A 13,005-nucleotide genomic window follows, 5' to 3' on the forward strand; every position below is an offset into this window, starting at 1 on the left:
TGTCCTTTAAACTTTTCAATTGAGACCTTTGTCTCTCAACTCTCTGAGATTGATTTTCCTTGCTATTTTAAGCTAGCTTTCATCAAAAATGAGGACAAGAAAGCTGATTTTACAGCACGTTAGTATAGGCGGCTTATATATCTATAGCTCATCTCTGTGTTTCATAGGCGTACGAACCCCTTGTTTAATACATATTTTCACAAACAAAGAAAACATTTCACTGTGAGTCAAGTAATGCTAGCTTGTAATTTTATGTGTGCTATTTATTTTCTTTTACTATGACCTTTACCTACACAGACTTGCCATTTTAATCTCTTTGTTTTATGGACGTACGGATTTAATTTTTTTGATGAGTTTATGTTATCGGACTTTTGTGCGGTGATAAGATTGATTTATCAAGCAGTGGGTAGTATCAATCTTAATCACAAACAGTTGTTTATGCTAATCCATCTTCATTTATATTTTGTCTCGTTAAAATTTCTTTTCATCGTTGTGATTCATAGTTAATGGAATATTCAGAGATACATGGCTTCAGGCTAGGTGCGTTGGAAAATGGTATTTTCATTGTTTTGTTGTTTTATCTGTAGTTAAAGTCAGAAACCCATATTTCGTACACTGAAAAAACACTTTATAGTTTTACAGTAAAAAGTCTGGAAATTTTCAATCGGTAGGTTTTTGCTTGCCGTGGAAGGTGATGGGAACTTGATGTGTGTTAAAATGAGTTTTGTACAACTGTCTCTATTCTTAACTCAGCTTTCTTGCCATTATTCTGGTCTGGATCAAAGATAAAAATGGTAAAGCTCAAGTCTCACGAGAATGCCACCGATTCAAAAGGTGTAATTGTAAATTAAAGTTTTGAATAACTGGAAAACTCACTTTTATCATTTAGATTTGTAGCGGCTTTTACAGTTAACCATGTAATTAGGGTTGATTAATAATAGTATTCCCTCCGTCCCACTCTTAAGTGACCTATTTGAAATTTGCACAATTTTTAAGGCAATCAAAGGAAAATAGTATTTTTAATCATTTTTTACAATTATACCCTTATGAATAATAACTAGTGAAATTTAAAAATGGTTTATCTCTCAAAATACTCCACGGATGTTCGCAAATTTCATACAATTGAAAAGCATTTTAAAACACCTATGTAACGAATATAAACATGCCTATCAAATTATACATATTTCATATATTATTTATAATTAACTAAAAGGATAATTCCGGAATATCTCATTGTTTAGTGATATAGGTCACTTATCATTGGGACAAAATCTAAAATCAAATAGGTCACTTAGGAGTGGGACGGAGGGAGTACATACCAGTAGTAATTCGGGAGGAATCTCTAGGATTGGGATATACTGTATGACGACGCATATTATCTCCTCCATACAGTTTGTTTATTCTCATCTCATGTATATTGCGGAAGGGAATGGTTGTCATCTATTGCTCGAATGTCGCCACATTCATCTTTCCTTACATTTTATAATGGTGAATGGCACGATAAGTTGTTAAAAAACTCGTTTCCAATATCTTTCATTGAAATTCTTGTGCGGTGGTCCAAGGAACCCCATACGGGCCATCATTGGATTAAGGCTTGCTTTTCTATCTCCCAACCCCTGATTCATAAATCTAAAACACTAAGAAAACCACCGTTTCAAAGCTGGCGACAATTATAACTTATTTCAGTATATATATTGTAGCCGGTCTCGGTATGTCAGTTTTTGCTAATAAATTTTAATCTCACTAATAGCTCAATTTTTTTTTCCTTTTTTAGAGCAAAGAGATATAACTTTTCTTGTTTCCTTTTTCTTGAAGGATATACTATTTTTTTTTTAAATATAGCTCAATTGGAATTAATGTGATTCGCCGATATTAGGAGTGCACATACCCTACCCATATCCGCCAACCCTACCCTACCCGCCCGTGTTTTAAACGTATACTATCCTACCCACTATTTGGCGGGTAGGGTAACGGGTAAAGATTTTCTTAACCGCCGTTAGATGGGTAGGGTGACGGATAAAGCTCGAAATTATCCTACCCTACCCGCCTACCCGTCTAATACTGAAAAGACAAAGTAACCATTGTATTGTTTTCTCCTCCTGCCTATTTTTTTGTTATTTTAAAACATAATAGGGGTAAATTACAAAGTAAATGGATTTTCTTCAACAAACAAAATGTCTTACTGCGTTTCTTTTGTGAAATAAACTTTTCGTTATCAAAAAATTTGGTTGCAGTATTCTCCTTCAACCATTTCTCCTCTACCTTACTCGATCTCATGTTCATCTTTCAGGGTCTCGTTTAAAACCCTTTAATCGGTTGGTTCAAGGTAAGATCCAACTGCAAAGTTGATTCTGTTTCATTTTATTTTTTTCCGTTAAATTGATTGAAAAAATATTAGGGTTTTTACTGTTTCATGCATGTGGCAGGATACGACCTCGAGTTGAAGTACAATTCCAAATTCATCAAAGGTTGTTTTCATTCTGATTCGAAGTTAATTGCGAAGTTATTTGAAGTAATTTCTAGGTTTTTCTAAATTGATTTTGGGATTTACTAAAAGTTGATTTTAATTTAGTTAGTGATCTTCTAATGTTATCAAAAACGGCTATCACGTAATCCCCAATTATGAGTAAGCTTACGATTCTGGGATTGAGGGGTTACTTTTTAACTAATTAGACTACTACTGGTGATATAGGATGTCTACTGATCATATTGTATCTTACTCTTTCTAGTAATTACTTATGGATCCTTTGAAATAGTGGTTGATGAGTCAAACTGTTAAAGGTCATTCATGGTATGATGTGAAGGTAATATGTCATAAGGTTCTTATGATATTAGTTTTCACATGCTGGTTGCTTCGTTTTCTTTTGGAATGTAAATCATCTTTCTTCTATCTGTTAATAGATTCATTGTATGCTATGATTCAGTAACTAGGATCTTGTAGTGTTCGTTTCTATTCCACATATTATGTCAGTTCGGTGTTGTGTATAAAATGTGGTGATTTCGTCTTTTTTTAGAAGAATAAAACCCTTTCAAGTTTCTGTGCTTGTTGTGGCAACTGGTCTAGTAGTACTTAGAGTGGGTTTGTCTTCTTTCACTCAATTGGTGATTCTTATCATACTAGTTTTACCATGGTTAACCTTGTAGAGTTTCTAGGTTATAATGGGACTCACTGTGCTTTCATTGTCTTTTGCTCATTGTACCTTTGGGTTGCAAGAGAATAAGGTCCTGAAACTATTGGGGTTTATTATCCGTCCACTTTTAAGTTGCTGATATCATTACTACAACTCTTGATTGGATTAGTACACACTGATATTCTCTATTACTACTTTCGTTGATTAGTACAAACCTAGATTTTCTATTTTATATCAGTAACTGATTTTGAAATTTTTATGAAAAACCCTATACTACTGAAATAGAACGTGGGAATTAGGATTTCTCTGTATTCTTTTGCTTGGGTTTGTTTGCTTTGTTATATAAAACCCTCTTTGCTTCATCTATTTGATTATACTTGGTTTTCCATAATGTAAGTGTTTTGAATTAGATTGTTTTGTGGCTTCCCTGATTTATTGTGTATTAACTCTTTGCTTCATCTATTTGATTATGCATACAGATATTTCTTAAGAGAAACGATGCTGGTGACCATTTTCCCTCACTTGCAATCTGCTTAGGCTTTGAACTATTAAGTATCGTTATCAGGTTTGGTTCCCTCCCTTATAGACACATTTCTTGATCTGTATCTTTGATAATTTTAGATGAATTTTCGTGTCTTTTCTTCTAGTTGTCCGTTGTTTAACATGTATGATATATGGTCAACTGTTGTTCAAGTAAATCAACTGACTTAAGTGTAGCTTATGGAACCTTTTGTCTTATAAAACAATTCTTAACATAGCTCAATAAATGAATTTAGAGAACAAAAATTAGGTTTGTTCTATTACAGATTGTTTCAGGGAGCAGAGCTTATACCTTTTCTCTAGCTACAGTATTCTTTACTGGTTGCAGAAGTGACTAGTGAGGAAGCATGGTTGAGATTACAGAATTGATGTCAACGAGACTGAAAGGTGCCAAATATTGCATTATTTATTATCATTTTATTGGCACTTATCCCATTTTGTATGCCTTTAATTCTATTTTTATTCCAAATTTTGTATTTTACTCTCCTCAAGGATAAATATTTTATTTCACTTAATTTTGCATTTTTAGGTACCAAATAAAGGCTAGATGAGTTGCGGAGCGAATAGCGCAAAGACACGGAAAAAGCCGAGAGGAATCACGCAAGGAAGCTGCGAAGAATGTTGTGCGCAAGACCAAAAAGATGAAAATGGGCTTAGAAGAAAGAATTGCCCTTAAGAGAAAGAAATAGGCTTAGCATATCCCAAGCCCATCTCAACCCAAAATGCTAACCCAAAAACCCAAGTCTGTTTCTTTCCTAGCCGTTGGATTCGGTCCATCATCTCTTCATCTTACGGCTTCATCTCACTGGACATCAAGATAGCTGCCTCCGCTTCACACTACAACACCTACCTTTTCCCTAACCAAACAAACCTTAAACTCTTTTCTATCGGGTTCTTCCTTCTTCCCCCTTTCTTCTTCTCTCCAACCATCATCTCCCCCAAATCACTCAACCACCACCACTCGAGCCATCATCACTTCTAACAACCAAGACCTACCTTTCTAGCCACTTATAACATCACCTCCTAATCGTTTCATCTCACAGGAACCCTAGGTTAGGAGTTGATGAAATAGGTGAGGTTAGAGGATAAATCGAAGGAATGGGTAGCATCAGAAGACGAGAAGGAAGCATGGGTGAGAGCTATTAGTCGTTTTCAGAGATTAGGTAAGGATTTTTTGTAAAACCCTAATTTCATAAATTGGGGATTTTTGGGGAAAGTTAGTGTACGTCTAATTAGGGGCATGGGTGAAAGTTTTCGAGTAGTTTTCAATGTATTAGGTGATTTAATCTCACTTTTTGTCAGAACCCTAGTTCACTGTTTTGGGGATTTTAGGTTAAAAATTATTGTTTGTATAAATAGATGTGTGGGTGTGTAATAGAATCATCCCGGGCTATCCAGTGAACAACATGCTTTGAGTTATAAATTTTACTTCTTAAAAATTGCAATATTAATTTGATACTTGATATATTTTCACCTTGACTGTGTATGCTGTTATGATGATATTTTTGAGTATGTCTACACCTGTGAAGATGATGATAATGGTCATGTATATGTTCTAGTTTCATCTGCTAGGGATTTGAGGAAGCCCTAACTTACTGTTATGTATTACACTATGATTATGTTGTTCTTGATTGATAAACAAGTTTCATCTGCTAGGGATTTTTCTTTTTCTTTTTCTTTATTTTTTTTATTTTGGGCTTGTAATAATTTTTATTTTTTTTTCTTTTTCTCTTTCTTTTATGGGCTTGTAATTATTTGTTTGTTATTTTTTCTTTTCTATTGTGGGCTTGCAATTTAATTTGGACTATAGGTTTTTATCCCATCCATTGGGCTCCTAAAAACAATACTGTTGGGCCGTGAGTTAAGATTTTTCTCACCAAAATTCTTCAAAGAACCCAAGAACCAAAACCCTTTTAGTTGGTTGGGCTTTGTCCCAATTAATCCAAAAATTTTCTAAACCCATTTTAAACCAAAGTTTCTAACCCTTTCAAAAAAAAATAAAAATAAAAAAATTGGGCTCTACATTTTATAAACCAAAACCCATTGTGAAACCAAAACCCAACAAAACCAAATTTTAGGTCGTGTTTTTTCATTGACTGTGGGCTTGGTAGATGTTATTTCATTGATCAATGATCTTATTAGGATATGATTGTGACCTTTAGAGACCAATCAAACCGACTAATTAGAGTCAATCCAATAGACCCAATTGACATACCCACATCTTCTGAGGAAAACACACCGGACCAACCTGAGATAATGGAAGAACCCCGTAGTCTCAAGGATTACATGTACCCCACAAGGACAAGCCAACCCTCGTGCATTGTTTTACCAGAAGCTACTGGTCATTATGAGCTAAAATCGAGCATAATACAAATTCTTCCCGTGTTTAGAGGAATTGAAAACGAAAACCCTTACCATCACGTGAGAGAATTCGAGGAGATTTGTGGAACTATACGTTTCACTCAGATGTCTGACGAAACCCTAAAATTGAGACTATTTCCTTTCTCTTTGAAGGAAAAGGCCAAGTCATGGATGTATGCCTTACATCCACAGTCAATTAGGACATGGGATAACCTCACAAAAGAGTTTTTCAAAAAGTTCTTCCCTAACCACAAGACTGCGACAATTCGTCAAAGTCTGAACAGCTTTGTACAATTAGAAGGTGAAACCTTAGCTAGATATCTTGAGAGATTCAATGAATTGTTGCTTAAGTGTCCCCATCATGGTTTTGAAAAATGGAGACTTGTGCAAATTTTGTATGAAGGTTTAGATGTCTCCACCCGAACAATTGTAGAGACTATGTGTAATGGACTCTTCACAGATAAAAGTGTTGATGACTCGTGGGCTTTCCTAATTGAAGTTGCTGAAAAAACTCAACAATGGGAGTCCATTCGTGAACCTAGAAAGACTACACCTGTAGATAAGGTCCAAATAATTGAGTCTGATTTTGAGGGAAATGCAAAAATGGCAGCACTAGCAAGAAGAATAGAAGCGTTAGAACTTCAGAAAAACGTAAAACCTTCTACCACTGCTTTCTGTGAACATGTCGAAATGGCTATCTGTGCTATATGTAACGGTTCTGACCATCAGGTCAGTGATTGTCCGGAAATGCATGCATTCCAAGAATCTAGGCTGGAACAGGCACATGTTATGTTTCAAAAACAAGAGCATAACCCTTATTCACAGACCTACAACCCAGGATGGAGGAACCACCCTAATTTTCCATGGTCTAAAGGACCTATTCAAGGAGGACCATCTCAACCCACTCAAAGTTATCAAAACAATCAAGGCTATCAAAAAAATCCTCAACAGCAGTCGTACCCTCAATACACTGCTGAAAAGAAATTGTCTAGCATTGAAGAGAGTATCAATCAGTTGACCCAACATCTGATGAAAAATGAGAAAGCAACTGATCAAAGAGTCTCCGCTCTAGAACTACAGATGGGTCAAATTTGTGATGCACTGAATACAAGAGAAAAGGGTAAACTTCCTAGCCAACCCCAACAAAATCCAAAGAGAATATTTCAAGCAGGCACTTCATCTTGCAATGAAACCTCACCCGATCAAGTCCATTCCATCACCACTCTCCGAAGTGGTAAGATTGTTGAGAACAATGTAGGTATACCACAATCAAATGAATATGAGCCAAACATATCATTGCCTACACCACCAAAGAACCTCCAACTTAGAAAAGGAGCCTGAGCACATTAGTGAAGCCGACAATCCCACTGTTGTGAATATCCCTCTAACTCCTAATGCTCATGTTGCTCCATATCCTCAGAGGTTAGTTCAACAGAAAGCACCCATACAATGAATGTTAGAACTGTTCAAAAGAGTCAACATCAACATTCCTTTTCTTGAGGCAATCAAGCAAATCCCTGCATATGCCAAATTCCTCAAAGACTTGTGCACTCAAAAGCGCAAGCTTAATGTGCAAAACGTGCTTTCTTAGCTGAACAGGTGAGTTCCATCATTCTGAACAAAACTCCACCAAGTTTAGGACCCAGGTTGTCCAACAATTCTTGCACTATCGGAAACACACGGTCAATAAGCTTTATTAGATCTAGGTGCAAGTGTGAACCTCCTGCCATATTCTGTTTATGTGCAGTTAGGTCTTGGAGAGTTGAAGCCACACCCATAACTCTCCAATTGGCGGACCGATCCGTCAAAGTCCTCGTGGAGTGTAGAGATTTTGATTAAGGTTGAAAGTTCTATTTCCTGTAGACTTTATTGTCTTAGACACTCAACCTGTACAAAACCCAAGTCACATTCCTGTCATTTTAGGACGTCCTTTCTTGGCGACGTCCAATGCGATCATCAATGTCGTAATGGAGTGTTGAAACTATCTTTTGGAAACATGACTGTAGAATGAATGCGTTTAATGTTAGTCAACAGCATGTGAATCTTGATGATGAGGATGTACATGAGGTCAATATGATTGAGAGTTTGATACAAGATTCATTGACTGGCATTATGTCAAAAGATCCCTTGCAAGCATGTTTGGAAGATGTTAACTTGGAGTTGTATGATGATGAATACATTGGTGAAGTCCAATCTTTGCTCGAATCTGTACCTCAAATGGACATCACTAAATGGCAGACTACAGTGGAACAACTCCCACTTTCTGAGAAGTCTGTTATATCTTCGGATGAGTCTCCTAAGGCCAAACAGGAATTGAAACCATTACCTGATACTTTGAAGTATGCATTTCTAGGTCCTTCTGATACTTTACCTGTTATCATTTCTTCACGATTAAACATAGAACAGGAAAACAAGCTTTTAGGAGTACTTGAGGAGCAGAAAGAAGCCTTAGGATGGACCATCTCAGATCTCAAAGGGATAAGTCCCACCATTTGCATGCACCACATTAATCTTGAAGAGAATGCCAAACCATCTAGGGAAATGCAAAGGAGACTTAATCCTAACATGAGAGACGTTGTTAAGAGTGAGATCTTGAAGCTACTTGATGCGGGTATCATATATCCGATTTCAGATAGTAAATGGGTTAGTCCCATTCAAGTTGTGCCTAAGAAGTCAGGCATTACTGTAGTTCGGAACGAAAAGAATGAGTTAGTCCCTTCACGTACAACCACAGGATGGCGAGTATGTATCGACTACAGGAAGTTGAACACAGTAACAAGAAAGATCACTTCCCCCTTCCCTTCATAGACCAAATGCTAGAACGTGTGTCTGGACACAGTCACTACTGTTTTCTAGATGGCTTTTCCGGTTATAACCAAATTCACATTGCACCGGAAGATCAGGAAAAAACTACATTTACGTGTCCATTTGGGACATTTGCTTTTAGACGTATGCCCTTCGGGCTGTGTAATGCACCTGCTACTTTTCAGCGTTGCATGATGAGCATTTTTTCAGACATGATAGATAGTTTTCTCGAGATCTTTATGGATGATTTCTCTGTGTTTGGTTCCTCTTTTGATGAATGTTTGGACCATCTGGTCCTTGTGTTGTCTAGATGTAAGCAAAAGAATCTGATTTTAAACTGGGAAAAATGCCACTTCATGGTAAACTCCGGCATAGTTCTAGGACACATCGTTTCGGAAAAAGGAATTGAAGTAGATAAAGCTAAAGTCGACCTCATTCAACATTTACCACAACCCCACTCTGTGAAGGGGATTCGATCATTTTTAGGTCACGCTGGGTTCTACCGGCGATTCATCAAAAACTTTAGCCAAATCTCAAGACCTTTGTGTAATCTACTTGTCAAAGATGTTGTCTTTAACTTCGATGCTGCTTGTGTGAAGGCATGGGAAGAACTCAAGACTCTCCTCACCTCAGCTCCTATTGTCCAACCACCCAACTGGGAACTACCGTTCGAACTCATGTGTGATGCCTCTGATTATGCCGTTGGCGCTGTTTTAGGACAGCGTGTTGATAGACTACCATATGTGATATACTATGCTAGTAAAACTCTTAATGATGCTCAACTCAACTATTCGACTACCGAGAAGGAGTTACTTGCCGTGGTATTTGCATTAGACAAGTTTAGATCTTATTTGATAGGATCTAAGATCATCATATACACTGACCATGCGGCTTTGAAGTATCTTCTTTCTAAGAAGGATGCTAAAGCTCGCCTTATTCGATGGATACTCTTATTACAGGAATTCGACATCGAAATCCGTGATAAGAAAGGTTGTGAGAATGTGGTTGCTGATCACTTGTCCCGATTAACTAGTGAGTCTATTGATGAATCTGAGCTGATTAGAGAATCATTCCCTGATGAACAATTGATGTCTGTGTCAAACCTTCCTTGGTTTGCCGACATTGTTAACTACCTTGCTACAGGTAGAATGCCCTCACATTGGTCGAGACAAGACCGCTCCAAGTTCTTGGCTGAAGTTAAACATTTCCTTTGGGACGACCCATATTTGTTTAAGTACTGCCGAGACCAAATCATTAGGAGATGTGTACCCGACATGGAACAGAAAGATGTGATATCTTTCTGTCATGACCAAGCATGTGGAGGGCATTTCAGTGCCAAGAAGACCGCTGCAAAGATCCTGCAGTGTGGGTTTTACTGGCCATCGCTGTTTAGAGACTGCCATGAGTATTGTATTGCTTGTGAGCGCTGTCAGAAACTAGGAAGTATCTCGAGGAGAAACATGATGCCGTTGAATCCGATTTTGATCGTTGAGCTATTTGATGTGTGGGGGATTGACTTTATGGGTCCATTTCCTATTTCTGAAGGAAATTATACATCCTAGTTGTTGTTGATTACGTTTCGAAGTGGGTTGAAGCTGTTGCAACCAAGACGAATGACCACAAGGTGGTACTCTCATTTCTGAAGGAGAACATATTTTCACGTTTTGGTACCCCTAGAGCTATAATCAGTGACGGTGGTTCACATTTCTGTAACAAGTACTTTGAGTCTTTAGTACGCAAGTATGGCATAACCCACAAGGTTGCAACTCCGTACCACCCTCAGACAAGCGGACAAGTAGAAGTTTCTAATAGGGAAATTAAGCACATTCTGGAGAAGACGGTCAACCCGTCAAGGAAAGATTGGTCATTGAGATTGAATGATGCTTTGTGGGCCTATAGAACAGCTTATAAGACACCAATTGGCATGTCCCCTTATCGTCTAGTGTATGGAAAGCCATGTCATCTTCCTGTGGAATTAGAACATCGAGCTTACTGGGCTATCAAGAAACTTAACTTTTCTCTCGACAAGGCGGGTGCACAACGGAAACTTCAACTCAATGAGTTAGAAGAATTAGGAATGAGGCTTATGACAGTGCCAAGCTGTATAAGCAAAAGATGAAGTTGTTTCATGATAAGCGTATTCTGCGCAAGTCATTCACACCGGGTCAGAAAGTTTTGTTATACGACTCTCGGCTGCATCTTTTTCCAGGAAAATTGCGGTCCCGATGGACCGGCCCGTTCCTAGTACGCACGGTATTCCCTCATGGAGCTGTGGAACTTGAAGATGTCTCCAACAAGAACATTTTCAAAGTGAATGGGCAGCGATTGAAACCGTTCCTTGAACCACTTCCGCCTGACATTGAGGCAACCGATCTGGAGGATCCCGTCTATGCGGCCTGATTGGTCCACCCTTGTACATAAACCAGGTTGAACGTTCCATTTTATTTTTTCCTTTTCTGTACAGTTCTTTCTTTTGCACTTTTAAACATTGAGGACACTGTTTAATTTAGGTTTAGGGGTGATAATCAGTATATACCCTTATAACATGCTATAATTGAAAACAAAACTCCTCCCTCTTTTTGAAAAAATGAAAAATCAAAATAAAAATTAAAAAATGAAAAAAAAAAATAAATGGAGCTCATTTACCTTGAAATGTTGACTCTTGTGCAAATATGTAATTAGGAGTCTTAGTCTAGATATTTAGGCACCCTGATTCTAGCACAATTCACATAGTGATAAGAAATTGCACGCGCACGATCTACCAATACATGTATAGCCTCATCCTTGAGGTGTTCTATCGGAAGTTTTAGTTGCCAATCACTTTAGAATACTGAACGAAACTTGACTAGCTTGTTCTTTGGTTGGTTGGGATAGAAGGTGGAGGTTACATTAAGAAACAACCATCGAATTTAACTGGGTGCATCAAAAAGGGCTACCTCTTGCAAAGTCATGTAATTTTTTGTTTCCTTTGTATATGTATCAAAAGTGTTACCTGTTAAAAAAAAAAAAATAAAAAAAAATCAAGTATTTATCAATTCCATCCTCTCTTGTTCCAAAAATAAAAGAAGTAGTCAATGTAAATAGAGTCATCTTTTGTTTTTGTTTTATAAGCAAGGAAGGGTGCATGCCATTGATGTACAACGCGAGTAATTGAAATACTCCAACTCATTCACATTCTCGTAAAGTCCGGACAGCTAGCTAGATTTCAACCTCGGTTCTTAGCCTGAGAAAGTATCTCTTGGTGATTAGTAGTCATAACATCCGATCTTTCTTTACACATGTGTAGATACACTTTACACTCTTATCACATGTCTTTATTTGTTATCAGTGCTAGGATTATGCCTTAGATAGCTAGATTGACATCTCCATTTTGCTGTGAGCTTAAACTGTCTTGCACATGTCACATTTGATGGAATCTGAGCTCATATTTTGGCCTAGAACTTTGTGGGTATGTTCTAAGCAAACCCTCACGAGACTTCCCTCGTCCACTAGGGACACTTAGTGGTTCAAAAGGCTTATTGCATTCGCTAAATGCAATCGAGAAACCAACGACAATGGTATAGGTAGGATTTCCTTAGTTTTTGTTTTACTTGAGGACAAGTAAAATTCAGGTTTAGGGGTATTTGATAGGTGCCAAATATTGCATTATTTATTATCATTTTATTGGCACTTATCCCATTTTGTATGCCTTTAATTCTATTTTTATTCCAAATTTTGTATTTTACTCTCCTCAAGGATAAATATTTTATTTCACTTAATTTTGCATTTTTAGGTACCAAATAAAGGCTAGATGAGTTGCGGAGCGAATAGCGCAAAGACACGGAAAAAGCCGAGAGGAATCACGCAAGGAAGCTGCGAAGAATGTTGTGCGCAAGACCAAAAAAATGAAAATGGGCTTAGAAGAAAGAATTGCCCTTAAGAGAAAGAAATAGGCTTAGCATATCCCAAGCCCATCTCAACCCAAAATGCTAACCCAAAAACCCAAGTCCGTTTCTTTCCTAGCCGTTGGATTCGGTCCATCATCTCTTCATCTTACGGCTTCATCTCACTGGACATCAAGATAGCTGCCTCCGCTTCACACTACAACACCTACCTTTTCCCTAACCAAACAAACCCTAAACTCTTTTCTATCGGGTTCTTCCTTCTTCCCCCTTTCTTCTTCTCTCCA

The 13,005-nt window shown here is 37.5% G+C and overlaps 1 long non-coding RNA gene across 1 annotated transcript; it reads left to right on the forward strand.

The window, feature by feature from the left end:
* Window positions 1-2,157: 2,157 nt before the first annotated feature.
* Window positions 2,158-3,685, forward strand: LOC113353925. The gene is made up of 3 exons (XR_003361610.1): window positions 2,158-2,326; window positions 2,427-2,468; window positions 3,611-3,685. It is a non-coding gene; the product is annotated as an uncharacterized LOC113353925 (long non-coding RNA).
* The last annotated feature ends 9,320 nt before the right edge of the window (window positions 3,686-13,005 follow it).

This window comes from Papaver somniferum, chromosome 2 (assembly GCF_003573695.1).
Source record: "Papaver somniferum cultivar HN1 chromosome 2, ASM357369v1, whole genome shotgun sequence".
In the NCBI taxonomy this organism is placed as follows: domain Eukaryota; kingdom Viridiplantae; phylum Streptophyta; class Magnoliopsida; order Ranunculales; family Papaveraceae; genus Papaver; species Papaver somniferum.